This window comes from Triturus cristatus, chromosome 3_1 (genome assembly GCF_964204655.1).
Source record: "Triturus cristatus chromosome 3_1, aTriCri1.1, whole genome shotgun sequence".
Taxonomy (NCBI): Eukaryota; Metazoa; Chordata; class Amphibia; order Caudata; family Salamandridae; genus Triturus; species Triturus cristatus.
This window is the reverse complement of record NC_140583.1, coordinates 309,515,827-309,527,886: the sequence shown is the minus strand read 5'-3', so window position 1 is coordinate 309,527,886 and position 12,060 is coordinate 309,515,827. Positions and strand designations below refer to the sequence as shown.

Genomic DNA, 12,060 nt, shown 5'->3' with positions numbered 1-12,060 from the left:
GTAGTTGTGTCAATCAGCAAATGGGGTCCAGAGGGCACTAAACAACATGCCAAGAAAATCCTTGTACCCCTTATGAGATCCTTTTTGGGACAAGAATGTGGGTACCTGACCTTGATTGTGCCAGCACAGTGGCGGATGTAAAACAAATTGAATTGAATGATCGTTTGGTTGTATTACAGGAACTCAACAAATTACTGGCACTACAAAGCAACGTTCAAATCAAACGCACTGCCACAGGGGACGTGAAACCGGTTCCGGCAAGACCTGCCTGGATCCCAAAGATTGGGGACCTTGTCAGGGAAAAGATCATGGACAAGAAGGAGTTCTACAGAACACCTGTGCCTGTCCTGGCGGTTCAAGGAACAAGAACAGTACTTCTTCCGCCTCTTTCCGGCAAGAAAGAAAGAGGATTTGTCTCCATTGATCTGATCAAACCACACTTTGTGGCAGATTCTCAACAGTAGGCCACGTGGAATCCTAAGTAGCAGCATATCTCCTCTAGCTACTTTACAGGAAGGTCAGCTGGAAAGACTTATAACATTTTAAGACTCCCCTGCGCAAAATTCAGGAGTAACAAATAGCGGAATACAAATTACCACTGTTTAAATTGAACAACATCCAAATGTACCTGAAACACAAATTGTAATTCGGCCCAGCAATGAAATCTACATCAACGTGCCTTCACAAGAAGCAACAGACAGTTCAACAAATGCAGCTGAGCTACCAAAAATAGATCTAACTGCGTCTTGCTACTTCATCAACTTCAATGACTTTTCTTCGGATCCAAGTGAACCTGAGCAAACAGCACCCATTTCTAAAACAGAAAACCTCTGACAATTATATCTCTGGCTGAAAAAGACTTACTTTGTGCACGCGTGGTTGCATCTTTTGTTTGCATTAGGGATCCTGTTCTTTTTAGTTTGGATTGGTATAGTAACTGTCTTTCTCCTACTACTGAATGGACATTACCTCCCTCTGCAATACTACCTGTGCACTTGGTCCTGAAACCTCAGACTTCATTACATCGTGAACAGAGAGACCTGTCCTTAGTGAACATTACAGCAGTTTCAGTACCGAAGGATACTGTTTGGGATAGGGTTTAAGATGATTTATTTGGTCCTACAGAACAATTGAAAACTCTATATGTGGAGGAGGAGCCTAGCGCTTGACCAAGATGGCCGCGTGAGCTTTGAGCTCCCGAGACCCTCGTGCCCTCCGTCGTCTATCCTGTATATAATCCTGTTTGTATGCATGGCATCGTGTAGATGACTTGTCAGGGAGGCGATCGATGCCACCCGAGGTCGAATCGCCCACCGGGAACCGGAGTTATGCATGGCGGAAGTTTGAGGCCCATCTCCAAGGGATGCCAGGGGCTCGAGTTGGCAGGATGCCCGATCTCTAATTGAACAACAACGGCCAGGCGAGGTGTGAACTGCCGGACGGAGGTCCCTATCCTTTCACTTTCACTTTCTCGCCCTTTGTCTGCCCAGCCCAGGGAGTGCTCGCGTCTGCTTTATTATCATTTGGACGCTCTGCATGCCACACTGGCGACCCATCGTAAGACGGAGCACTCCTGCTCTCTCTCGCTGAGAGAGGGCAGTCCTGTTTGACCCGACCTGCTCGAGCCCACCATGTCGGGCAAAGCAGAGGTGGATCGGCCGAAGCCCAAGGCCACCAGGCGGGGAGCCTACACTCAAGCCAATAACATGGACCGCTATGCCCAGCAGAAGGGGTCACCGGGTGCACCGAGCCAGTCCCCGGATACACGGAAGACTGTTTCACCCTTGGCCCCGGAGCTCTCACTGCAGGATGTCATGGGTGCACTTGACGGGCTGCAGACTTCGATTGGGAGACAGTTTGATGCCCTGGCGCACAAAGTGGATACCATCTTGGTGGATGTTAATCTGATCCGCGCGGATTTGGGCAAAACAAATGAAAGGGTCAAATCCCTGGACATCAAGACCATGGGCCTCGCCGATGATGTCTCGGACCTGCAGACCGAGGTCCGTAAGTTGCGGACCGAGCATGATCTTGCAGCCCGTCGGCTGGAGGACTTCGAGAGCCGGGCCAGGCGCAACAACGTGCGCATTATCGGGGTCCCGGAGTCCTCGGACGAGATTTCAGTGGACCTGCTCGTGGAGGACTTGGTGCTCAATCATCTGCAGCCTAAGGGTCTAGGGAAGTTCTTCGCAGTTGATTGGGCCCATAGAGTGCCTGGTGGGCGGCCCAAGGTGGGAGCCACACCGAGGCCGATCGTCGCCCGGCTCTTTCATTTTCGAGACCGGGACGCTATCTTGCAGGCCTCGAGGGTAACGGGCCCGGTCCCCTTCCAGAACGCGTCGGTGAATTTCTATCCTGACTTCACCCAGCAGGTACAGAGGCAGCGGCAGGGCTTCCTGGGGGTGAAGAGGAGGCTTCGGGAGAGGGATCTGAAATACGCCATGCTCTTCCCTGCCAGACTACGTGTGGTGTTTGAAGACCGAACATTCTTCTTTGAGTCACCTGCCATGGCGGATGAATGGCTGGACGCTCTGCCTCGACGACGCACGGACGAGGACACTGCCGTAGACGGGGACAGTGGCCGGGATGAACAAGGTTGATGTATTCGGAACCGGACTGACTCGGACTGACTTTAGATAATGACTTGCAGTAAACACGGAGGTTGTGGGAGGACGAGGGGAGCTCTTTCCTCCCTTAGGGTACTTTTTGTAGATTTTGGGTTTGGTAGGGCGACAGGCACACTGCAAGTTGGGGGGGCTTTGTAAGCTGCAGCAGGGGTGCAGGGTGGGGGGGGTTTCCGGGATTTTGGGGTTGTTGTTGGGGGGTTTGTTTCAGCAAGGCATAGTGATTATTTCCAGGACTGTTCCATGGGGGCTCTTCGGGTGTGGGGTGGGCCTCTTTACGTTTGGGGATGGGGGGTAGGGGTTTAAGTGTTATAAGCTGGAATGTGAATGGTTTGGGGGATCGCATTAAGCGTGGGATTGTTTTGCAATTCTTGAAACAGTCATTGCCGGATGTCGCCCTGCTGCAGGAGACGCATCTTATAGGTAATACGTGCTATGCCCTGAATAGGAAGGGTTATAAATTCATAGCTCATTCGGGATTCTCCTCTGGGTCCAGGGGTGTGGGCATCCTAGTCAGAGCCTCTCTACCATTTGAGGTGGACTCCACCATTGTTGATGATAGGGGGAGGTTTGTGGCGGTGGCGGGGCGGTGGGAAGGAAGAACTTTGGTTTTAGTTTCGGTTTATGTCCCGCCGGCCCTGCAGGCCTCCACTTTCACAGATCTGGGTAGGGCCCTGCTGGATCTCCCGGGGGGTATGCTTGTAGTGGGAGGTGATTTCAACGCTGTTGGCTCCGGCCTGCTGGATAGATACCCGCCCAGAGACACGGGGGGGGGCTCAGAAGTGGCTTCCAGACTTTCTAGATACGCTTGGCCTGATAGACTGCTGGAGGCTCCGGCACCCCACACAGAGCCAATACACTTTCCACTCCGGGGCGCATGGTAGCCTTTCTAGGATTGATTACTTACTCACTCTGGCTGCGCATGCCTCATTGGTGTCTGAGGCCAGGCACATGGCGCGTGGCATATCTGACCATTCGCCGGTGTGGGTCAGGCTGGATCTGGGTCGAGAGGGAGGGGGAAGGGTGGCCCCTATCAACCCTTGGTATTTCCGAGACCCCAAGACACGCAGCGCGCTGGTAAAGACAGTAGATAATTTTTTCAAGGACAATCAGGGATCCGTGGACTCGGCAGTGTCGCTGTGGGAAGCATTTAAGACCGTGCTGCGAGGGGAAGCCCTCTCCCTTGTAGTGGCTGCCAAGCGGCGGAGAGATGGCGAGGTTTTGCTGGTTGAGGAGGAGATCGCGGCTTTGGAGGGAGCGCTGGAGGAGGAGGTTACAGAGGCCTCACTGCATGAGCTGTGCTTGAAGCAATCCGAGTATAAGGACCTGGTGACGAATGCCGCTAAGACCCTCGGTAGGGAACAGCAGGGCCGTCTGTATGATGTTGGTGACAAGGCCGGGAAACTCCTGGCTTGGCTGGACAAAAAAGAACGGGTCAATAGAGTAGTGCCAGAGTTGACGGGAGAGGGGGGAGAGGTGATTGTGGAACCTGAGAGGATTGTGCAGTGTTTCTCGGACTATTTCCGTATGGTTTATGCCTCAGTGTCGGACAAGCCGCCCGAGGACTCGCAGGACCTCCTGCGTGATATTGCATTGCCCTGTCTCTCTGATATAGATAGGGACGATCTAGATGGTGACATAACGATCGATGAGGTGGCGGGGGCTATCCGCGCGTTGAACTCGGGCAAGGCCTCGGGTCCGAACGGCTTGCCGGTCGACCTGTACAAGCTATTTCCGGATAGGGTTGCCCCTCACCTGCGCGCCATGTTCGTGGAGGCGCGGGGGAGTGGGGCCCTCCCGTTGGATCAGCGACTGGCGACGATTGTGGTTATACACAAAGAGGGCAAACCCCGAGATAAGTGCGCCTCATATAGGCCTATCTCACTCCTTAACGCAGAGCCGAAAATTCTGGCTAAAATCCTGGCGGCCCGGTTGATCAGGGTACTCGGTGACTTGGTCCATCCGGATCAATCCGGATTCATCCCGCACCGTAACACAGCGTTAAATCTTCGGCGCCTTCATGGTGTAATCGCCAGGGCGGGCACGCTGCGTGAACCAGCTATTGTGGCGTCTCTCGATGCCACGATGGCCTTTGACACGGTGGAATGGGCATATTTGTGGGCCGTGTTGACCAAGTTCGGCTTTGGCCACGGTTTTGTGAGCTGGGTGAGGTTGCTGTATGAGGGCCCTCTTGCGAGTGTGGTGGTAAATGGCCGGGCGTCGACTCCGTTTCAGCTTGGGAGGGGTACTCGGCAAGGTTGTCCCCTGTCGCCATTGCTGTTCGCCCTCGCCCTTGAGCCGCTGGCTGCGTGGATACGCTGGCACCCGGATATACGGGGACTTCGATGGTCGTCTGAGCACGAGGACCGTATATCGCTCTATGCTGATGACATCCTGTTGTATCTTGCCTCACCCAAGAAATCACTTATAGTGGTCTGTGACGTACTCACATCTTTCGGTAGGAACTCGGGTCTCGTTATCAACTGGAGTAAATCGTATTTATATGTTCTTAGTGGCGAGGTTCCACCGATCCCTCGAACTTGTTCGATCCAGGTTGCTCAGCAGGGCTTCGTGTATCTGGGGATCTTTATCTCCATGGATTCTGCCGTGCGATATGAGAGGAACCTGCTCCCCCCCCTAGCGCGCCTGAGGCGGGATGTGGAGGGCTGGCGGAGGCTGCCGCTCTCTCTCGTTGGGCGTGCGGCCCTGTTCAAAATGATGTCTCTTCCCCGGTTCCTCTACGCGCTGCAGAATACTTTGGATTGGGTACCGGCCAACTACTTTCGGGAGGTCGAAGGCCTCCAACGAGCGTTGCTGTGGGACGGGCGGCCGCGAATAGCTATTGCAAAGTTGCCGCTCCCATGGTACGACGGGGGTATTGCGCTTCCAGACATCCGACTGTACTATTGGGCCACCCAGCTGAGTGCGATTAATCATGGGTTTTATGGCCCGGCCCTCAGCCCTGGGTATGCCATGGACAGGTGGTTGCTGCGTGGTGGAAACTATTACAGGGCGTTGTATTCGCGGTCCCTGGACTCGTCCCTCACGGGGCCCACTGGTGTGGCGGTGCGTGTGTGGAAGATGGCAACTGACTCGCTGGGCTGGAAGGATAGGCTCACCCTCGCTACCCCGCTGTTTGAATCTGAGAGATTGGGTAGGCTTTGGCACACAAAAGGCTTTGACAAATGGGACTTGATCGGCATCTCCAGGGTCGGAGACGTCCTGATTAAGGGGAGGGTGAAGTCCTTTGAAGAGTTGCAGAAGGAGTATGAGCTGGGGCCATCTGAGTTTTTCCGCTATATTCAGGTGCGTCACGCCCTCCGATCAGTCCTCATAGAGGGTGAGAAGGTGCCTGAGTCCTCTCCTTTGGAGGACCGGGTCCTTGATGGTCATATGCCCGAGAGCACGATCTCGCTCATCTATAAGAAACTGATAAACGTCCGGGCGGATATGCTTCTGGGGTTGAGCGACCAGTGGTCTAGGGATGGCCTCGAGTTGGATGACGAGGATTGGCAGTCTGCTGTTTCCTCTCCTAAGGAGGTTGCGATCCCGTCGCGTCTGAGGCTGGTGCAGCTTAAAATACTGCATCGAGTGTACGTGACGGGGCCAAGGCTGGTTCACATGGGATTCTCGGAGGACGGCCTATGCAGGAGGGGATGTGGTATGGTGGGTACTTTCCTGCATATCATTTGGGAATGTGGTGTCATCACGGAATTCTGGCGGAGAGTCCATGCAGTGATGGGGGAGGTGACGGGCATTGCTATGCAGCCGGAAGCGCGGTGTTGTCTCCTGAATGTCTGGGGGCCCACTGATCACAATGCGGCGCAGACCCAATGGGTGACTCTGGGCAACATGGTCGCTAAGAGAGATATAGCGCGATTGTGGGGATCCGTGGGCCCCCCCACATTGACCGCGTGGAAAGAAAATATGGACTGGAGTATGCTAAGGGAGAAGACGGTATATTGCGCTAGAGGCCGCCCTCGGAAGTGGCACGCCATCTGGGGGCGGTGGAACCAATACAGGGGGGGAATTTGTCTTGCCCCTGATCTGGATCCCCCCGAGGAACAGCTTTCCTCCTAGCCTTCTTTCCAGCTCAGTATGGTTAATGAACTTCTTTGGCCTCTGCTGTCCCCCTTCTTCCTCTTTTCACGGTACTGTAAATGGTAGATGATTGGGGTCCTGCCTCCCCTGGGGGGCTATCACCATGGGCATTCAGTGTTCTTGCCTTGCTGGGGGTTGTTGTGTGTTTTGTGTTTATTTAAAAAATGGAATCTTTGCACTCCTCCTTTACTGTACTGTGGACGCGTCTCTGTTCCTCTTTACCGAAGCTGCCGAACCTCCGGGTTGTCGGCTGAATAGCTGTGTCCAGACTTTTGAAAATAAAGGTTTTAAAAAAAAAAAAAAAAGAAAACTCTATATGTATTTAAAATTTCATTGAATAATTTCATTACCTCGAGTACACTCTCTGATGATTGGGACGTTGAGACTGTAAATACTATGCTCTCAGATTTAGAACTATCTGCTGCATTTTCTTACAGGGAATTGTATGACGACACACCTGATCTCGACAGTACATATTGTTACCAGCATTATGGTTATCATTTTTTGTACTAAGCAAGCGTTCCCACACTGTAAACACCTACCATCAATGGGAACATTGCCCGGCACCACTGAAAGGTAGTTTTGCCACATTCGCACAGAAATGTGCATACTTTTCAATACATCCAACCCAACGTCGTACTAATATAAGCTAGTACAGACTAACGCAACTGAGTAGAAAACGATGCTGACAAACACCAAGCTTATATATTCAGCACCCTTTATCTCCGAACTGTCTATACAAAGTTTTGACTATTGGAGGGACATGATAGACACAAATTAGATCTGGGGGACAAAAGAATGACAGGTTCAGGGATCGGAGGCTTTATTTAGAGCTTGCCTCATGCATTACAAATAATCTTCTTGAACAGAACAGTGCAACAGACTACCTGCTCCGGGTTCGCAAAAATAAAAGAACTGAAAACACCACGCATCCCCTTGCCACACCTATTGAAGGTATATTAAATGACACACTTATAAGTGAGGAGATGCTGGGTGCAATGATACAGAATGGTACATACAATTCATCAACTCCCAATTGGAAGGGTTGGTTGGTTTGGCCTATTGACATGAATAGGTGTCAGTCCAGATTCAAGGGTACCACAAGAGTGTTTAGTACCCTTTAGGCCGGATCCACACTATATACGCACAGACGACCCAGGGGTAGTGACTTCTTACAGTGTTGGGAAGTTGTGCCTAAAATGACTAAAAACCTTAATGCTATTACAGGTGAAACAACACTTGTCCCTTCTCTCTGACAACATGGATCTTAGGGATTTCTTGCTAGGTCCCAAGAAACCGCGTAAAAAACGCTTCTTATATGCCATCTCCCAACAGGATGCTGCTGAGAGATTACGTGAGATTGATAGAATTAACCTAGAAAAAGCTTTTACTGTCGTAGACAATGGTATGACCACACTTTACTCACGTATTTATTCACTGAGCAACATTGTGTCCTCAGCAATTGACATAATGGAACAAGATTTGTCTATTTTATAACATGGGCTATCGCAATTGCGCTCCATTTTGCTTTTAAGCTGGAAACTCCAATTACTGCGTTCTAGCACGTGCCATGGCAGTATATTAACGGCTCAAATTTGTTTTCGGCTTATAATCTGACCGACAGACAATTGATCATGGCACACAGAGATGCAAAGTTCACCATGTTGCTCATTGAAAAATTAGAGAAGTTACCTTTTACAGTAGATGACACACCATCTATGGAATGGTTCCTTCATGGCTCTATCACGCTGCCAATCACGACTCTGAGAAGGCTTTAAGTGGATCTTTAGTATGTAAGGAGGTCTCACTTCATGAAGCGTGTAATGCTTCAATAGCAAACTTATCTTGCTACCTTGCTACCTGAAAGGCTCCCCAACTGCAGTGATTCATCCAATTTTTGAGTTGCTCTCAAATGGGAGTTCTTTACTGCTGAATGATCGAGGCTGTTGTAGGATGGCGCCAGGCATCGCATATCTAGTCACAGTAAACTTCAGAGTTGTTTGTTGTAAGCAAGTATTGTTTCCCCCGGCTCTTACAGTTAGGGAAGCACCACTGTGGACTTCATTAAGTGTTTCTAGTATAAGGTTTGTTTCGCTGAGCAGACTGAAAGCCATGTTGTTTCAACAAAATGTGACCTTAACTTCAGCCCGAGAGACTTTTGATCTCCAAGTTGCAAGGTCTTCTGCAGGGATCCAGGCCCTGGTCTGTACGAACTTCCCGTTCCATTTCAGAGAAATGGTTAATCGTTATCTTTAACATGTCTGATATGAGTTGGATCGTACACTTATTTAAGCATCTTGGATCAGGTCTCTTAACAACATTGCAGATCATCTTCGGAGTATTTCCAGCTTTCATACACTCCGTACTTGGAAGTGTCTTTGGAGGGCTTCCTCTAGTCCTGCTATCAGTTGCGGGTATCCAGATTTTAATACTGTTGATTCGCAATGGACGTCTCAATCCCTCAAGACATGGCGAGAACACTGTTGGAATGACGTTGTTGTGAGCGTATGGTGTTCTACCTGGGTATGCCTCTGCTTTGAGAGCTGATTGAGTATTGGTTCCAATCTTTCAGACCAGTCTGGCTAGACTGTTTTCTGCCTGTGTTCCACTGCCTCTTCTGCGAATTTGGATGCGTGTTGGACCTGTGTCTAAGACTTCCATCGGTTGCGTCACCAGACATAGACGTGCTCCTGGAGCCTTTGCAGGCCCACGTGTACAGCTGACCACAACCTATTCCAATGTTGATGAAGGCATTTCTAGAGCCTCCAAGGGATGCTTCCGCTCCTGTTGGAAGGGAAATCGGCTCTGCTTCAGAGGTACAGGCATCGGTTCCAGGCATGCATGCATCTAATTCTTCCCCAGCAGCTGCTATGGGAATCCGAGGTGACCATCTCACTCGACATTATATTGGACGTACTGGAGGGATTGCCACCTGCGGATGCAATGTTCAGCGATGTTGAGTCTTCCGCACAGGATTCTTAAAAAACTGGCATTTCTTGTGATGGGAACTATTCGGCATTTTTTAAACATTTACCAAATTGAAGGTCGAAACTGACTTGGTTTTATTTTTCTCCTTCTCTGCTCTAACCGCGCATAGTGGCTTTCAAGGTGCTCAATACAATAATAACCACTTATACGAGTTTAGAGGATCTTTTGAATGCTTTTAGGGAAAATGGCTTTTCTTTTATGAACATTATTTCAGGCTTTTAAAGTGCTTTTAGTATTTTAGTTTTAAATGATTCTTATGCTTTTTAATGGTCTTAGCTTTATTATTATCTAGCTGACCCAGTTGACCTTTTGATGAGGAGTGGGTGTCATGTCCTTTAGGATAGTTCTGCCATGTATGCCCCCTTTTTACATACGTTGTCCCATCCACACAACAATAACGGTTCTAAACAGGTGACCTTTTACCTAGTAGCTTGCTCCTGTCTCTTCGACTCCAGGCTCTTAGTATTCTACCATAATCCCTGTAGCTGACGTACATAAACATGGCCCCAGGCACGACATAATTATTCTGTATAAGGGTCACCACTTTTTTTTTCCTTGGCCAAGAGCCCACTGTGCATGATCACATTTGTTTTGAAAAACATTTATAATTGTTTTCAAAACATTTATGATTGTTTTCAAAATATATCGATTCTAGAAGAAACCCTGGAGTGTCCCCTCTTGTATATCAGACCCTCATTCCCCCTACAAAGTAAAGGAGAATTCCTTCTACGCAGACACGGGGTCTTACATGCGGAATCTTTGACACGCAGCGGTACGACATCCCTTGCGGCGTGTCATCCTCAGAGCAGACTATCTTATCTGAACTGTATATGTTCCTTTTCTTAGCACTATGGTAGACATGTATCTACTATTCACCAGATTGGTGCTTGCGATTTCTTTCATATGCTACTGTATCCTTATTGTCGCAGCAAATATGTTTTACACAAGACTCTTGATGGACCAATAAATACTTATTGAAAATGTCCTAATCGCCATCCTGTGTATTTTCTGAGAATAAGTAAGCACGAATGACTGAACAAATGTACTGTACTGTTTTCCACGATCCTTGAGGAATCGGGGTTGTTGTGGTCAGTGGTTATCAGAAACTACCTACACCACTGTAAGATACAGGGGGTGGTAGTGGCACATCTTTGGGATTGCTAGGAACTACACAACACTATGAGTATAAATAAGCCGGTCTGATTTGCCTAAAACCCTGCTTGGCTAGTATGGGTTTTAGAAATGTATGTCGCAGGGCAGAGAACTTTGGACGAGGCAAAACTATATGCATGGAGGTACAAATAGGTAAAAGGGGGCAAAGTAGGTTGTGAAAGCCAAACACCCTTTGGAAATAACAAGTGGCGAAAGATATTTAGTCTCAGAAATTTTAAGACGCCAATGATAATTGGACATATCCAGAAGAAGGTAGGGCTTCATATCTGAAACTGATTTCACCAGAACTTAGGTTCAAAACTACTTTTTGCTAAGGCAGAATTCTCTCTCTCAGCAGCCACTCTTTTGGCAAAGGCCTGCTTCACCCAGATTAAATCCTTTTTTTGCAATACCCAAGGTATCGAGAAAAAGCTCTTGGTGACCCAGTTCGAAATAAAAAATTTTGATGTATAAAATCTATGTGTTCTGGGTGGATTTATCTAGAGTCAGAGACTCATAGGAGTAATGGACAAATGTGAATGAAATCAGCGGATGCCATTTGTTGTTCCTGGTGCTAAAACTACTGATAAGGACAGGTAGACATCAAGTAAAGAAGTAGATTGAGTCAATCAATTTGACTGTACTTATTTCTTCAAATCCAGAGCCCAATATAAGTATTCAACTTAAAATTTCTCATTGAACTTTAGAACTGGAAACCCAATCACTTTCTCACATGAGCACTGTGACAAATCCCACAGTTTATTTTAGGTAAAGCAGGCTGTGATGCAAAAAAATAGCTCATTGCTTCTAAAGTTAACTGAATGTGTTTTTTTACCTAGGTATGGTGGACATGGCCCAGAAAGAACTTGACGAGCAGCTGTCCCTCGATTTTCTGAAACCAGGCTTCCGGTGGGACCATTCCTTACGAAGTGGAGCAGTACCAATTGAAAGCAGTGTTCTCATAAATAATGCACCCAAAAAAGTTCTACTTACTTAATTTGGTTCCAGATTTAATCTTCATTTCAGGACTCAAATTATATAAAAGGGACTAAAATGAGAGGGATGTATAGAGAAAACAACAAACACTAGCTGGCATCTCTTCCCTTCCTATTCCAAGTTTGCCTTCCAGCACAGAGAGACAGAATCTAACATTCTCTTCCAGATCTGTGTGCATATGCAACCTACCTTACTTACC

General features: G+C 48.7%; 1 protein-coding gene across 1 annotated transcript in view; it reads left to right on the top strand.

Moving 5' to 3' along the window:
• The window catches only part of LOC146860159 (uncharacterized), a 330,246-nt gene extending 318,409 nt beyond the window's left edge, over window positions 1–11,837 (top strand). Inside the window, exon 27 of the mRNA XM_085646318.1 lies at window positions 11,705–11,837. The gene's annotated coding sequence lies outside the window, so the exon portion shown is untranslated. The remainder of the gene's footprint in view (window positions 1–11,704) is intronic.
• Window positions 11,838–12,060: the final 223 nt, after the last annotated feature.